A 17,567-nucleotide genomic window follows, 5' to 3' on the forward strand; every position below is an offset into this window, starting at 1 on the left:
TGCACCTCTCTGCCAGACCTCGAAGACCAAGCTCAGGCGGTTGCACCGCCTGACTAGAGAGGTTGCACCGCCTGGCAGAGCTCCAAACTTGAGCTCTGGCGGTGCTACCTCCTGACAGAGGTGGTTGCACCGCCCAGTCTCGCTCGGAGACTGAGCCCGGGGCGGTGCCACCTCTTGGCTGGAGTGGTTGCACCTCCCAGTCTCGCTGGGAGACATAGCCTGGGCGGTGCTACCTCCCTGCCTGGGCGGTTGCACCTCCCACAGCAACCTGGGTCCGAATGGGCTGAACCATTTGACCCAATTTGAGTTTTTTTAGGGGCCCAATTGCCCCAGGATTAAGCTAATGGGATCACCTCCCATTTCTAACTTAATCAAAGTGCTAACTACGATTATTTCCTAAGACATATTCTGCAGCTTGCTTCGGTGCGTCACTCGCTTCTTCCGGCGAGTTTCCGACGAACTTCCGTCGATCATCCGATGAACCCTCGGTGATGCTCCTGCGGACTTCCGGCAAACTCCTGGACTGCAACGATCCACTTGGCAAGTTCCGACGAGCTCCTTTGGCAAGCTTCTGGACTTCTCGGATTTGTTCCCGCAGAACCTCCGATGACTGTCCGAACTTCCGTCGAGCTCTCGAACTCCCAACGTGATCATTGTCATGACTCCGGCGTAACTCCTGCTGCATGTCTTACTTTCATCGTAGTTAATCCTGCACACTTATCTCAACACATACATTAGACAATAAATGACAATTGACTTCATCATCAAAATCCGAGATTCAACAATCTCCCCCTTTTTGATGATGACAATCAATTGATAATGGAGTTAACCTTAACTCCCCCTGTCTATATGCCATACTTCTCGAATTTAAAAACTTTATAAATTCAAGAGACATATTCCCATCATGATTCCTATCATAATGTATCTCTTTGAAGATGATGTCAAGACTTGACATACATTTTCAAATTTAACAAATTTGAATGATGGTTATTGTAGCAATTCATCATATTGTAAGATATCGACATGTAAAGCTGTGAAGCAAGATTTTGATATCATTACATGATGTACACATTTCGAATATTTTAGCAAGTGTAGCATTGCATCACATGGTAAGATATCAGTTCGTACGATGTAAATTTTTGTTTGATATCTTGATACAGGGCATATGACAATCATATATTTCTTGGTGATGCAAGTATGGCCTAATCATAGTATCAGTGATAGCAACCATATCAACATCAGTAATAGCAACCATATCATTATCAGTGATAGCAGGTATGGCCTAATCATAACATTAGTAATAGCAACCATATCAATTCATATTTTTCTCCCCCTTTGTAATCAACAAAAAGCATGGTAGCATTATCAAAAAGCATGGTAGATGTGATTCCAACAGGTTATCAAGCACATAAAGGAAGGCATGACACATATAATACTTTGAATATCTCTTCTCCTTGTTATGTTATAGTTCGTTGCTTGAAGGAGGAAACTCATTTTTCAAAAAGTTTTCATAAGAGTGTACAGGAAAATCCTATTTTTAGCATTCAAACCGAAAATAAGATGAACTTCTTACATGCATTCGGATATGAGTAAGCTACTGATTTTCAAAAACATTTGTCACATAATTTCCAACATGTTATTTGATCAAGTGATACCAAGGCATGTAATAGTAATCAATAACGTCCGAAAAATAATTTTAACTAGTTTAAGTATTCGAACACATCAACATTCCTAATTCTCTTCTTATGAAATCAAATTGTTCTTCACTTAGAGGTTTTGTAAAGATATCAGCTAGTTGATGTTTCATATCAATGTCATATTGCTGACTTATCAACTATATTGGTATGTCACTTTATATTTTTCAAGGCATAAGGTTTTCAAAACATTTAGTTTCAATGTAAAATCTGAGATAAACAACAAGAGATGTTTGTAAATTTGCATATTTTTACAGATCAAGGTAAAGGGTAACATATGGAGTTTACAACATATCAGGTAACCATATCAAAGACAAAGTCCTTCATGATGAGTAACATAAGGAGTTTACAACATGCCATATCAAAGACAAAGTCCATGAGGAGTTTATAACAACAACGGATGATTGTGTTTATACAAGCTCATTCACGAGGTGGAAGGTTGAAGTGCCTAAATAAAGAGTCAAATTGTCGATGAATTTGCTGCAGCTCAGTTAGGATTTGATCTTGTCGAAGTTCAAGCCGTTCTTGTCTTTGTTCGAATCGGTCCATCCGAATCCAAATATCTTCGATAGATGATGTGTGAGTTTGCTCAAACGGATGTGTTTCCTCAAAGGGACAGATCGGAGGAGATTGGGTACCCCTAAAGACTGGTGTTTCCGGTTCTGGTTCAGGTTGAGGGGGGTTAGTTCTTCTTGGCATTCTAACCCAGTTACCGTTTCTATAAAAACATCTTAATCGGTGAAGTAGATTTTTATTAATTATGCTGAATCTATCTACTTTTATTACTTCTTCTTCCGGTGGTATTAGAATATCATAGGCTTTCATTATTCTAGTTATTATACCACCATATGGGAGCATCATGTCTTTCTTAGATAGTTCCAATATGTTTTGTTGGATAAGATAACCAAGACAGATGTCATTTCCTTTCATGATCATATACATAGTTCCTAATTCTAATTGGCTTACTTCATCATGATGATATTGTTTAGGAAGAATGATGCTAGTTAGGATGTGATGAAGTACCTTAGTGTTTAGAGGTAGTAAATGTTCATAACTTTTAGGAACAAATTCTAAGTTCGGATTGGCAAAAATTGTTTGTAGGGCTTCAACGTATATTGTTCCAACATTTTCATCATCCCATGATCCTCTAAAGTAAAGTCCTCTACTTTTCATGGGAATGCCTATCATGTCGCAAATGAATCTATCCGTAATTGAAATATGTTGTCCTAAGAGATAGGTGGACATCCTTTCTTCTTCATCTACTAGTATATTGTTGTAAAACAATCTTACAAGTCTTGGATAAATGTGTTCATTAATTTGTAAGATAGGGAGTAGATCTAAGTTTGCAAACCACTGGATTGTCTCTAAGCCTCTTAGCTCACTTAAATCTACGTATTTTCCCTTGTTGACATTCCTAAGTTCAAAAGAGGAAAATTTTTCAGCATGGTATTTTGAATCGAAAAGGGTGGAATCAAAGTCTTCTACTAATCTCCTCTTTCCTTTGTCCCTTGAGGATCTTCTAGATCCCATAACTACTACTGTTTAGAATAATAGTGATGAGCAAAAGTAAATGAATCAAGAAACAGAGTTTAAGGGCTTCTTAGAGAGTACCTTAATGAGATCTTCAAGAGAGGGATCTTCAAGAGAGGGAAGGAATGTTGATGCTTTGCTTCGAAATGAAGGGTATTTGGGATGCTAAGATGGGGGAAATGGGGATGGAGGAGGCTTAGGAGAGTAGAGGAGGGAAGGAAATGAGTTGGGGTCGGTTTCACCGCCGGCCCTAGCTTAAGTTATAAAGGAGCAGAGTTGCGGGCGGTTGCACCTCTGGCTGGAGCGGTGCAACCGCTTGCAACACGTGATAGCTGGAGGTGCTACCTCCAGCTGGGGCGGTGCCATCGCCTGGTGAACACTTGTTCTGATCTGAGAATTTTTCTGTCTTGAGGAGAGTTTTCATTCTCAGTAATCAACTTTACTTACGTAATTACGTAAGAATTTTCATTTTAAGACAGGGACTTTGGCACGATCAAGGTAGATTTTTAATGTGCACATTCTTAATGTCGTACACATGTTTGTGATAGTTTCTTCAAGTTGATAAGTCTTGCAAGTTCATGACAGAGTTAGTCATTTCATGATACGAGTTAAATTAGAAGGTTATGAAAGGATGAAATTGATGGGTTCGAAAATCCAGGGATATGTGAATTTGGGAATCATACGTTTCTAATTCTTGAAAAGTTAAACAGGACTGTATCTAGGTCGCATTTGTGATTTTACCCTTGTTGTTGTTTCCGAAGGTGACATAGCCTTCGTCTATGCTAGTGAGCTTAGAGAATTGAGATGGATCTCCGGTCATATGCCTTGAGCATCCACTATCAAGGTACCATCTCTTGCTCCTAGCTTGCGATGGTGTGGGTTTCTACAAGAAAGGATGATTTTTAGGTACCCATTTGCTTTTGGGTGCCTCAAAGATAGATTTACATTGTTTATCATGTTGCATAGAGTTTATCATGGTTCCTTTAGGAACCCAAATCAATTTGTTTGGACTAATTTTCTTGAATGGACAATAATGCATACTGTGTCCAATTTTGCAACAAAAGTTACATTTTGCTTGGTGTTGAACATGTAAGATGGGGCCTTTTATAAAGGTGGTTGGATTTAGGTGAGGACTTCTCACAAATCCAATTCCACTTCTTTTTGGAATGTGACCCTTGTTTGCAAGGATCATGTTCAATGACTTGCTACCAACCTCGAATTTCTTCAAGGTGTCCTTAAGTAGCGAGTTTTCTTTTTGGAAAGTTTCTAGATCATGACATTTGATACATGAATTTAAACTATCATGATATTCAATTTTTAACTTATCAAAATCACAAGTAAGACTATCATGCTCCTTTTTCAGCAATTTGTATTTTCTATTGATAATCTTGCATTCATCAAATAAGTCATGGAAGGCATTTAATAATTCATCGAAAGATAAATCAGCATCTAATAAATTCGTTACCTCCTCTCCGATGGCCATTAAGGCGTAATGAGCAACTTGCTCGGTGTTAGACTCCTCTTCTTCAGACGCGCTCGAATCATCCTATGTTGCTTTGAGCGCCTTCTTTTTTGTTGTTCTCTTTTTGGCTTGGGGACAATCACTCTTGTAGTGTCCCGGCTTGACAATCACTCTTGCTTTGAGTCACTTCGAGTGTGTGCTAAATATCAAATGCAGTTTCACAAATCGAAACACGATTAAACTCGTTTTTATCAAGTGCGCAAAATAAGGCATTCATAGCCTTTGCATTAAGAGCGAAAGCCTTCTTCTCCGAATCGTTCCAATCGATCATTGGAAGAGAAGACTTTGAAAAACCATTCTCGACAAGATTCCAGAGTTCAACGTCTAGAGAAATAAGAAAGATCCTCATTCGGGTCTTCCATTAGGTGTAGTCCGTCCCATTAAACATGGGTGGACGTGTAATGGAATGGCCCTCTTGGTTTCCGGCGTAAGCCATCTCTCTTGGGTTTTAATCCGTTTGAGAGTGAACCTGGCTCTGATACCAATTGTTAGGATCGAGAGCACTAAGAGGGGGGGTGAATTAGTGCAGCGGAAATCTTTCAACGATTAAAAACAAAAGCTGCATTCGTTCGATAAAAACTATTTTGATGCAAAAGCCGATTCTAAGATTACTTATGATTAAGTGCAGTTTACGTCTAAACACAGTTTGCGTCTAAGCGCAGTTTACGTAGTTTGCGTCTAAATGCAGTTTGCGTCTAAGCGTAGTTTACGTCTAAATGCAGATTGCGTCTAAGCACAGTTTGCATCTAAGCGCAGTTTGCGTCTAAGCTCAGATTGCGTCTAAGCGCAGTTTCCGTCTAAGCACAGTTTGCGTCTATGCTCAGATTGCGTCTAAGCGCAGTTTGCGTCTAAGCGCAGTTTGCGTCTAAGCACAGATTGCATCTAAGCTCAGATTCGGAAAGATCTGAACTCAAACACTCGTTCGTAAAAGCGCAGAAGGCAGTTTGCAGTTATAAATGGAATCAAAACGTAAACGTAAACTGCAAAGAAACTCGTTCGTAAAAGCGCAGAAGACAGTTTGCAGTTATAAATAGAATCAAAATGTAAATGTAAACTGCAATGTAAAGATCGTACGAAAACAACGATTTACGTCTGAATGCAGATTCGGAAAGATCAGAACTTAGAAACTTGTTCGTAAAAGCGCAGAGAGCAGTAGCTATGTAGGAGGTTTGCAGTAATGATAAAGTGCTCAAAATAAAAGCAAACCAGAGATTTAGAGTGGTTCGGTCAGTCTTGACCAACTCCACTTTTGGCTTCCTCCACCGACGAGGTTGTTGAATCTCGTATTTTGATGATGAAACTACTTGATATATGTTTATGATTTAATCTGCGTTTTGAGTGACGCAGGATGCTTCGATCAGGATGAGACAATTAAAGCAGGAAAATCATGTTGTGCCGAAGGAACATGTCAGAAGATTGGACGTCGGGCCGGTGGATCGGTCGACGTATCGACAGAAGGCTTCGGGCCGTGGACTCGGGCATCGGGCCAAGAAGAGCGGGTATTGTGCCAAGGATATCGGAGTTGCAGAGTCGACTGGCCGATTGGGCAATAGGCTGCAGAAGAGGACGATGCGCCGAAGAATCGGACGAAGCGTCGAGGGACTAATGACATGTCGGACAACTTGGTTAATTGCTTAGGATTAATTGTCTCGATCGAAGTTTTGTTTTGTTGTGCAGGATTAACTACGATGAAAGTTAGACAAGCAGCAGGAGTTGCGCCGGAGTCAAGTTCATGATCACGTTGGGAGTTCGAGAGTTCGACGGAAGTTCGGACGGTCGTCGGAGGTTCAGCGAGAACAGATCCGAGAAGTCCAGAAGCTTGCCAAGCGAAGCTCGTCGGAACTCGCCAAGTGGATCGTCGCAAAGTCCAGGAGTATGCCGGATGTCCGCAGAAGGATCACCGAGGGTTTATCGGATGATCGACGGAAGTTGGCCGGAAACTCGCCGGAAGAAGCGATTGACGCATCGGAGCAAAGCTGCAGAAGTTGTCTTAGAGTTAATCGTAGTTAGCATGATGATTAAGCATGAAAATGGGAGGTGATCCCATTAGCTTAATCTTGGGGCAATTGGGCCCCTGAAAAGATTCAAATTGGGCCGAATGGTGCGAACCATTCGGACCCTGATTGCACCAGGAGGTGCAACCGCCCCAGCCAGGAGGTGCAACCGCCAGGGCTATGAGGTTGGGAGGTGCAACCGCCCCAGCCAAGAGGTGCAACCGCCAGGGCTGCGAGGCTGGGAGGTGCAACCGCCCCAGCCAAGAGGTGCAACCGCCCAGAGCTCAGTCTTCGAGCTAGACTGGGCGGTGCAACCTCCTCTGTCAAGAGGTAGCACCGCCAGAGCTCAAGTTTCGAGCTCTGCCAGGCGATGCAACCACCGAGCTCAGTCTTCGAGCTCTGGCAGAGAGGTGCATCAGCCTGAGCTCAGTCTCGAGCTCTGCCAGGTGATGCAACCACCAAGCTCAGTCTTCGAGCTCTGGCAGAGAGGTGCATCAGCCTGAGCTCAGTTTCGAGCTCTGCCAGGTGATGCAACCACCGAGCTCAGTTTCGAGCTCTGCCAGGTGATGCAACCACCGAGCTCAGTCTTCGAGCTCTGCCAGGTGATGCAACCATCGAGCTCAGTCTTCGAGCTCTGGCAGTGAGGAGCAATCGCCTGAGCTCAGTCTTCGAGCTCTGCCAGGCGGTGCCACCTCTCCAGTCAAGAGGTGCAACCGCCTGATCCCAAAATTCTGGGATTTGATCGATTTGATCGTTTTGAGCTCGAATTTAGAATTGGGTTGGGGCCTATAAATACCCCACCCATTCAGCACTGAAAAGATATAGACCTACACCGAAATCTTGATCTTTTCTGTGATTCTAAGAGCTCAAAAGTGTTGTAAATCCTTTAAGTCTCCTCCTTCTGTTCTTCAAGTTTTCAGTTGTAAAGTGAGGAGAGAAAGGTCTGTAAAGGTTGTCTCCTGAGCCTGTCAAAAGGAGAGAAATTGTAAAAGGGCAGTTTGGCCTTCGCCTATTGAAGGAAGGCCCCTAGTTGACGTCGGCAACCTCGTCGGTGGAGGAAGCCAAAAGTGGAGTAGGTCAAGGCTGACCGAACCACTCTAAATCTCTGGTTTGCGTTTATTTTCGAGCACTTTATCATTACTGCAAACCTCCTTCATTACTACTGCTCTCTGCGCTTTCACGAACAAGTTCTAAGTGCTGTTCTTCCGAATCTGCATTCAGACGTAAATTCGTATTTTCATACATTACGGTTTACGTTTACGTTTGATTCTGCAGAACTGTCTTCCGTGCTTTTACGAACGAGCTTCTTTGCAGTTTACACTTACATTTTGATCCTATTGATAACTGCAAACTGTCCTCTACAATTTTACGAACGAGTTTCAACATTTAGACGTAAAACTGCTTTCAAACGTAAATCGGCTTTCCTCGCTCAATCATCAGATCTCAGTTCACGTTTACGTCTTGATTTCAACTGCATACTGCCTTCTGCGAGTATACAAACAAGTTTCAAAGTTTAGACGTAAATCTGCGTCTAGACGTAAAACTGCGTTTAGACGTAAATCTGCGTTTAGACGTAAATCTAAGTTTAAGACGTAAATCTGAGTTTAGACGTAAATCTGCGTTTAGACGTAAAACTGCGTTTAGACGTAAATCTGCGTTTAGACGTAAATCTGCGTTTAGACGTAAATCTGCGTTTAGACGTAAAACTGCGTTTAGACGTAAATCTGAGTTTAGACGTAAACTGCGCTTAGACGCAAAACTGCGCTTAGACGCAATCTGCGCTTAGACGCAAACTGCACTTAGATACAAACTGAGAATTTGCTTTTGCATCATAATAGTTTTTGAAAGAACGCAGCTTTTGGTTTTTAATCGCTGTAAGATTTCCGCTGCACTAATTCACCCCCCCCCTCTTAGTGCTCTCGATCCTAACAGAGGTCACCGACGTCAACTAGAGGCCTTCCTTCAATAGGCGAAGGCCAACTGCCCTTTTACAGTTTCACTCCTTTTGACGGGCTCAGGAGACAACCCTTACAGAACATTTCTCTCCTCTCTTTACAACTCAAGACTTGAAGAACAGAAAGAGGAGAACTTTTGGACTTTACACAAATTTGAGCTCTTAGAATCACAGAAAAGATCAAGAATTCGGTGTAGGTCTGTATCTCTTCAGTGCTGAATGGGTGGGGTATTTATAGGCCCCAACCCAGTTCAAATTTGGAGCTTAAAACGATCAAATCCCAGAATTCCGGGATCAGGCAGTTGTACCTCCTAACTGAGGCGGTTGCACCGCCTGGCAAAGCTCGAAGACTGAGCCTCTGGGCGATGCCACCTCTGTCAGGGGCGGTTGCACCTCTCTGCCAGAGCTCGAAGACCGAGCTCAGGTGGTTGCACCGCCTGACTAGAGAGGTTGCACCGCTTGGCAGAGCTCGAAACTTGAGCTCTAGCGGTGCTACCTCCTGACAGAGGAGGTTGCACCGCCCAGACTCGCTCGGAGACTGAGCCCGGGGCAGTGCCACCTCTTGGCTGGAGCGGTTGCATCTCCCAGTCTCGCTGGGAGACATAGCCTGGGCGGTGCTACCTCCCTGCCTGGGCGGTTGCACCTCCCACAGCAACCTGGGTCCGAATGGGCTGAACCATTCGACCCAATTTGAGTTTTTTTAGGGGCCCAATTGCCCCAGGATTAAGCTAATGGGATCACCTCCCATTTCTAACTTAATCAAAGTGCTAACTACGATTATTTCCTAAGACATATTCTGCAGCTTGCTTCGGTGCGTCACTCGCATCTTCCGGTGAGTTTCCGGTGAACTTCCGTCGATCATCCGATGAACCCTCGGTGATGCTCCTGCGGACTTCCGGCAAACTCCTGGACTGCGACGATCCACTTGGCAAGTTCCGACGAGCTCCTTTGGCAAGCTTCTGGACTTCTCGGATTTGTTCCCGCAGAACCTCCGATGACTGTCCGAACTTCCGTCGAGCTCTCGAACTCCCAACGTGATCATTGTCATGACTCCGGCGCAACTCCTGCTGTATGTCTTACTTTCATCGTAGTTAATCCTGCATACTTATCTCAACACATACATTAGACAACAAATGACAATTGACTTCATCATCAAAATCCTAGTTTCAACACTTCTTCCTCTTTTCTTCCAAGTTCTAATCTGATAAGAGAGGAAAGAAAATTCTATAAGGGTTGTCTCCTAAGCCCGTCAAAAGGAGTGAAATTGTAAAAGGGTGGTTGGCCTTCGCCTATTGAAGGAAGGCCTCTAGTTGACGTCGGTGACCTCGTCGGTGGAGGAAGCCAAAAGTGGAGTAGGTCAAGATTGACCGAACCACTCTAAATCTCGGTTTGCATTTACTTTGAGCATCTTATCTTTACTGCAAACCTCCTCAAAAGCTTATTGCCTTCTGCGCATATACGATCATGTTTTAAGCTCTGCATTTTCTGAATCGGCGTTTAGACGTAAATCGTTTTTATCGTACGAACATCATATTTCAGTTTGCGTTTACGTTCTGATTTCTATCATAACTGCAAACTGCCTTTATATCTTTGCTTTAACTGCATCTTGCTTGGTTACAAGTTAAAGTGATTTACAAATCGGATTTTCTACCAAAATCACTCTTATCGTACGAACGCGTTTTTAATCGTCGAAAGTTTTCTTCTGTACTAATTCACCCCCACCCTCTTAGTGCTCTTGATCCTAACAAGTACATCCGTAGTCGATGAGTCAAGTGAATTATTACAGAGATAATAATTCATTGAGTTAGAAGGAGTTCTGATAGGTATGACTCACGTCCGGCTCGATATTGGGCCTAGCGGGTCACACACATATGGTAGACATTGCGATGAGTAGAGGTTCGGATATGAGATATCCGACGGAGCCCTTGTCTTATTGGATATCCAATAAGCCCTTGAATTATTGGATCCCATGGACGAGATCCAATAAGAGCCCATGAGAGATTATTGGATAGAGATCCACTAATCTAAAAGGCTTGGGTTATTGGATGCAGATCCAATACCCACTAGGGGACGATTCATTAGGGTTTGACAGGAGACCTCTATAAATAGGAGGGATTCAAAGCCTCATAGGCTAGAGCCTTTGCTTGCCTCTCCTATTCTCTTTCCCCTCTCCACCTCAGAGCAAGCCTGGAGTTTTTGAGGAGCGTCGTCGCAACCCTACCGTGTGGATCACCGCTAGAGAGGAGGACGCTTGACCTCCTTCACCCTCTCCTAAAGATCTATAAGGAAACAAGGATATACGATCTCCCCAGGTAACACAATCTACTCTATACACAGTTTTTTTGTTTCAAGGATTTTACACACCAATCTTCGCACGATGACGAACATCTCTTTGGGAATTGGGGATTTTGTTTTCTTGTTCTTCCACTGCACATCTGATGTCGCCCCTAAGATTTTCCAACAGTGGTATCAGAGCCAGGTTGTTCGTGCGAATGATTGGTTTTGAACTGCGTGTGTTTTGTTTAGGAAGAATTTTGACGTCAAAATCGTTGACGCAAAACAAGGGCAGCAACAGTTGCTGCTCTCGATCTACGTGCTTACAGCCACCTGTAGTGGCAGCCGCAGCTAGGTAGCACAATGTCGGCGCATGCGCAAGCGTTGTGCCTGCAGTAGGCTTGCGGCCAGCGGGGTTGACAGCCAGCGGGCAGAGGTACCGCTGGGCAGCGACGCTTGCGGCCGCTGCTCATGCGGGGTGACGTGCCACCGGGCAGCGGCGCTTGCTGCCGCTGCTCCCGCAGGCAAAACCCCCAGCGAGGCTGCACCGCTTGCGGGCACTGCCTCGCGGGCAGAACCGCCCGCGAAAGGGGCGGCGCCCATAGGGGCACCTGCTCGCAAAAGGGGTGGCGCCCACAAGGGCACCCGCCCGTGGGGGCAGCGCTACCCACGGGGGCGCCCACCTGTAGGGGCGGCGCCCCGACCCCGTTACACCTGCCGCCGCCAGCAGGGTGGCAACGGCAGTAGCAGCGAAGAGGGTGAGGGGCTTAGGGTTTTTGGTAAAAAGATATTTTTGCCCCTGTGAGTTTGAGAAATTCTAATTTCTGTCTTTTGTCTAAATTATGAAAATACCCCTATGAATTCAAAAATTTCCTATATATCCCTGATTTCATAAAATACTAATTAATTAAAAAGTTTAGTTGATTATTATTTTTATTATTATCTAGTAGTCCTACATGATGATGATTATTTATACATGTGATGTATGATGTGTGGACGGATGATCATGGACCGTGTGATGTGTGTACTTGTGATTATTATTATTGGGGTCTGCAAGCCTCCATTATATTTCTCGTTTATTGTTGGGCCCACGTACCTATGATTAAGTTGTAATCACATGAGGAGGCACAGTGAGAGCGTGGATGCGATAGCGGGACCCACGAGACGGACGATCGCGATGCATGAAGATGCATCGAGATGTCGACGGAACCGACGAGGACGAGATGGACGATCATAGGGCATGGAGATGCACCGTTACACACATAGATCTTGATGTGAGTGATTAGGCCTATTGGCTCGAGCCTAATCACATTAGGTTGTGGTCCATGATCATCTGGTGTGATTGCTTATACACATACTAGATATGTATATATATTTGCATACGATGTAGATATATATTAAATATGTATATGTATGACATGTCATATTAGAAGACCAAATCATATAAACATCTCTCTCGATAATATTAAGTCGGTAAACGTGAGGCAATTAAATTGACCCACGTGGCCTTCCATCGTTATAAGTAGGAACCGATTCCCAGTGTAGGTTGAGTTGGTCGAGTCCCTTGAGACTCACCTATATCGTGATTCGCTATCTTGCTTACGACATAGAGATGTCACCGATGACCTGAGGACATGGTATGCTTGGTCGAGTCCCTCGAGGGTATACATCAAATCAGACTCATCTTGTAACGAAGGTGTTGATTTAACCGAGCATCATGGTTGGTCGAGTCCCTCAAGACCATGGTGATTCAGAGGCCGAATAGGACGGGAATCTGTTGAATCTCGGATTTTGATGATGAAGTCAATTGTCATTTGTTGTCTAATCTATGTGTTGAGATAAGTGTGCAGGATTAACTACGATGAAAGTTAGACAAGTAGCAGGAGTTGCGCCGGAGTCAAGTTCATGATCACGTTGGGAGTTCGAGAGTTCGACGGAAGTTCGGATGGTCATCGGAGGTTCTGCGAGAACAGATCCGAGAAGTCCAGAAGCTTGCCAAGCGAAGCTCGTCGGAACTCGCCAAGTGGATCGTCGCAAAGTCCAAGAGTTTGCCGGAAGTCCGCAGAAGAATTACCGAGGGTTCATCGGATGATCGACGGAAGTTCGCCGGAAACTCGCCGGAAGAAGCGATTGACACATCGGAGCAAAGCTGCAGAAATTGTCTTAGATTTAATCGTAGTTAGCACGTTGATTAAGTTGGAAAATGGGAGGTGATCCCATTAGCTTAATCTTGGGGCAATTGGGCCCCTGAAAAGATTGAAATTGGGCGGAATGGAGCTAACCATTCGGACCCTGATTGCACCAGGAGGTGCAACCGCCTAGGCCAAGAGGTGGCATCGCCTGGGCTAAACCTCCCAGCGAGACTGGGCGGTGCAACCTCCCCAGCCAGGAGGTGGCACCGCCTGAGCTCAGTCTTCGAGCTAGACTGGGCGGTGCAACCTCCTTGACAGAGAGGTGGCACCGCCTGAGCTCAGTCTTCGAGCTAGACTGGGCGGTGCAACCTCCCTGACAGAGAGGTGGCACCGCCTGAGCTCAATCTTCGAGCAAGACTGGGCGGTGCAACCTCCCTGACAGAGAGGTGGCACCGCCTGAGCTCGGTCTTCGAGCTCTGGTCTAATCTATGTGTTGAGATAAGTGTGCAGGATTAACTACGATGAAAGTTAGACAAGCAGCAGGAGTTGCACCGGAGTCAAGTTCATGATCACGTTGGGAGTTCGAGAGTTCGACGGAAGTTCAGACGGTCGTCGGAGGTTCTGCGAGAACAGATCCGAGAAGTCCAGAAGCTTGCCAAGCGAAGCTCGTCGGAACTCGCCAAGTGGATCGTCGCAAAGTCCAGGAGTTTGCCGGAATTCCGCAGAAGAATCACCGAGGGTTCATCGGATGATCGACGGAAGTTCGCCGGAAACTCGCCGGAAGAAGCGATTGACGCATCGGAGCAAAGCTGCAGAAATTGTCTTAGATTTAATCATAGTTAGCACGTTGATTAACTTGGAAAATGGGAGGTGATCCCATTAGCTTAATCTTGGGGCAATTGGGCCCCTGAAAAGATTGAAATTGGGCCGAATGGAGCTAACCATTCGGACCCTGATTGCACTAGGAGGTGCAACCGCCTAGGCCAAGAGGTGGCACCGCCTTGGCTAAACCTCCCAGCGAGACTAGGCGGTGCAACCTCCCCAGCCAGGAGGTGGCACCGCCTGAGCTCAGTCTTCGAGCTAGACTGGGCAGTGCAACCTCCTTGATAGAGAGGTGGCACCGCCTGAGCTCAGTCTTCGAGCTAGACTGGGCGGTGCAACCTCCCTGACAGAGAGGTGGCACCACCTGAGCTCAGTCTTCGAGCAAGACTGGGCGGTGCAACCTACTTGACAGAGAGATGGCACCGCCTGAGCTCGGTCTTCGAGCTCTGCCAGGCGGTGCAACCTCTCCAGTCAAGAGGTGCAACCGCCTGATCCCGAAATTCCGGGATTTGATCGTTTTGAGCTCCAAATTTGAATTGGGTTAGGGCCTATAAATACCCCACCCATTCAACACTGAAGGGATACAGATTCACACCGAATTCTTGATCTTTTCAGTGATTCTAAGAGCTCAAATTTGTGTAAAGTCCAAAAGTTCTCCTCTTTTCTGTTCTTCAAGTCTTGAGTTGTAAAGAGAGGAGAGAAAGGATCTGTAAGGGTTGTCTCCTGAGCCCGTCAAAAGGAGAGAAACTGTAAAAGGGCAGTTGGCCTTCGCCTATTGAAGGAAGGCCCCTAGTTGACGTCGGTGACCTCGCCGGTGGAGGAAGCCAAAAGTGGAGTAGGTCAAGACTGACCGAACCACTCTAAATCTCTGGTTTGCGTTTATTTTGAGCACTTTATCATTACTGCAAACCTCCTACATAGCTACTGCTCTCTGCGCTTTTACGAACAAGTTTCTAAGTTCTAATCTTTCCGAATCTGCATTCATACGTCAAAAGGTGTTTTCGTACGATCTTTACATTGCAGCTTACAGTTACGTCTTGAATCTGTTTATAACTGCGAACTGTCTTCTTCGCTTTTACGAACGAGTTTCTTTGCAGTTTACATTTACATTTTGATTCTATTTATAACTGCAAACTGTCTTCTGCAATTTTACGAACGAGTTTCAACATTTAGACGTAAAACTGCATTTAGACGTAAATCGGCTTTCCTCGCACAATCATCAGATTTTAGTTTACGTTTACGTCTTGATTTCAACTGCATACTGCCTTCTGCGAGTATACAAACGAGTTTCAAAGTTCAGACGTAAATCTGCGTTTAAGACGTAAATCTGCGTTTAGACGTAAATCTACGTTTAGCCATAAATCTGCTTTTTGCAGATTACTTTTTGAGCTGTACAATAGCAGCACATTGTCTTTATACTTCTGCTCAAACTGCGCTTAGACGCAATCTGAGTTTAGACGCAATCTGAGTTTAGACGCAATCTGCATTTAGACGCAAACTACGTTTAGACGCTAACTATGTTTAAACGTAAACTGCACTTAATTATAAGTAATCTTAGAATCGGCTTTTGCATCAAAATAGTTTTTATCGAACGAACGCAGCTTTCGTTTTTAATCGCTGAAAGATTTCCGCTGCACTAATTCACCCCCCCCTCTTAGTGCTCTCGATCCTTACAATTGGTATCAGAGCAGGGTTAACTCTCTAACGGACTAAAACCCAAAGAGAAATGGCATACGCCGGAAACCAAGAGGGGCATTCTATTACGCGTCCACCCATGTTCAGAGGGACGGACTACACCTACTGGAAGACCCGAATGAGGATCTTTCTTATTTCTATGGATTTTGAACTGTGGAATCTTGTCGAAAATGGATTTTCGAAGTCTTCTCTTCCAATGATCGATTGGAATGATTTGGAGAAGAAGGCTTTCGCTCTTAATGCAAAGGCTATGAATGCCTTATTTTGTGCACTTGATAAAAACGAGTTTAACCGTGTTTCAACTTGTGAAACTGCATTTGATATTTGGCACATACTCGAAGTGACCCATGAGGGCACAAGTAGAGTAAAAGAGTCAAAAATCAATTTGCTGTTACATTCTTTCGAACTTTTTCGGATGAAACCGAGTGAAACCATTGTCGACATGTTTACCCATTTCACGGATGTCGTCAACGGTCTAAACGGACTCGGAAAGAGCTTTTCGGATTTTGAGCTTGTTAATAAGATACTAAGATCCCTTCCTAAGAGTTGGGATCCTAAAGTCACTGCTATTCAAGAGGCAAAAGATTTGCGAAATTTCCCTCTTGAAGAACTAATCGGGTCATTAATGACCTATGAAATGACTTGTAAAGCTCATGAAGAGCAAGAAGACATCCTTCCAAAGAACAGGAAGGATATGACACTCAAAACTTCTGAATGCCACTTGAGAGAAAACTCAAGTGATGAGGACTGTGATGATGACTTGGCACTTCTAACAAGAAAGTTTAAAAAGTTCTTTAAAAGAAACAAGTTTAAGAATGATGCAAAAAATAAACTTGAACCCAAGAAGGACCAAGTAATCTGCTATGAATGTAAAAAGCCGGGACACTACAAGAGTGATTGTCCCCAAGTCAAAAGGAGAACGTCAAAGAAAAAGGCGCTTCAAGCAACATGGGATGACTCAAGCGCATCCGAAGAAGAGGAGTCCAACACCGAGCAAGTTGCTCATTACGCCTTAATGGCCATCGAAGATGAGGTAACAAATTCAATAGATGCAGATTTATCATTCGATGAATTATTAAATGCTTTCCATGAATTGTTTGATGAGTGTAAGACTATCAGTAGTAAATACAAATTGCTAAAAAAGGAGCATGATAGTCTTATTTGTAATTTTGATAAGTTAAATGCTGAACATCATGATAGTTTAAGCCCATGCATAAAATGCCATGATCTAGAAACTCTCCAAAAAGAAAACTTGCTACTTAAGGACACCTTGAAGAAATTCGAGGTTGGTAGCAAGTCATTGAACATGATCCTTACAAACAAGGGTCACGTTCCCAAAAGAAGTGGAATTGGATTCGTGAGAAGTCCTCACCAAAATCCAACCACCTTCATAAAAGGCTCCATCCTACATATTTGACATCAAGACAAATGTAACTTCTGTTGTAAATTTGGACACAAGACACATTGTTGTCCATTCAAGAAAATAAGTCCAAACAAATTGATTTGGGTTCCTAAAGGAACCATGATAAACTCCATGTAACATGATGAACAATGTAGATCTATCTTTGAGGCACCCAAAAGCAAATGGGTACCTAAAAATCATCCTTTCTTGTAGAAACCCACACCATCGCAAGCTAGGAGCAAGAGATGGTACCTTGATAGTGGATGCTCAAGGCATATGACCGGAGATCCATCTCATTTCTTTAAGCTCACTAGCATAGACGAAGGCTATGTCACATTCGGAGACAACAACAAGGGTAAAATCATTGGCAAAGGAACCATAGGTAACAAATCCAACCTTTTTATTGAAGATGTTCTGTTAGTTGATGGTTTAAAACATAACCTCTTGAGTATTAGTCAATTATGTGATAAAGGATATACTGTCAAATTCGAATCTAATGCTTGCATCATTGAAAAACCACATAAAAATATGTCTATGATTGCATTAAA

The sequence above is a fragment of the Musa acuminata genome, chromosome BXJ3-3 (assembly GCF_036884655.1).
Source record: "Musa acuminata AAA Group cultivar baxijiao chromosome BXJ3-3, Cavendish_Baxijiao_AAA, whole genome shotgun sequence".
Lineage (NCBI taxonomy): Eukaryota > Viridiplantae > Streptophyta > Magnoliopsida > Zingiberales > Musaceae > Musa > Musa acuminata.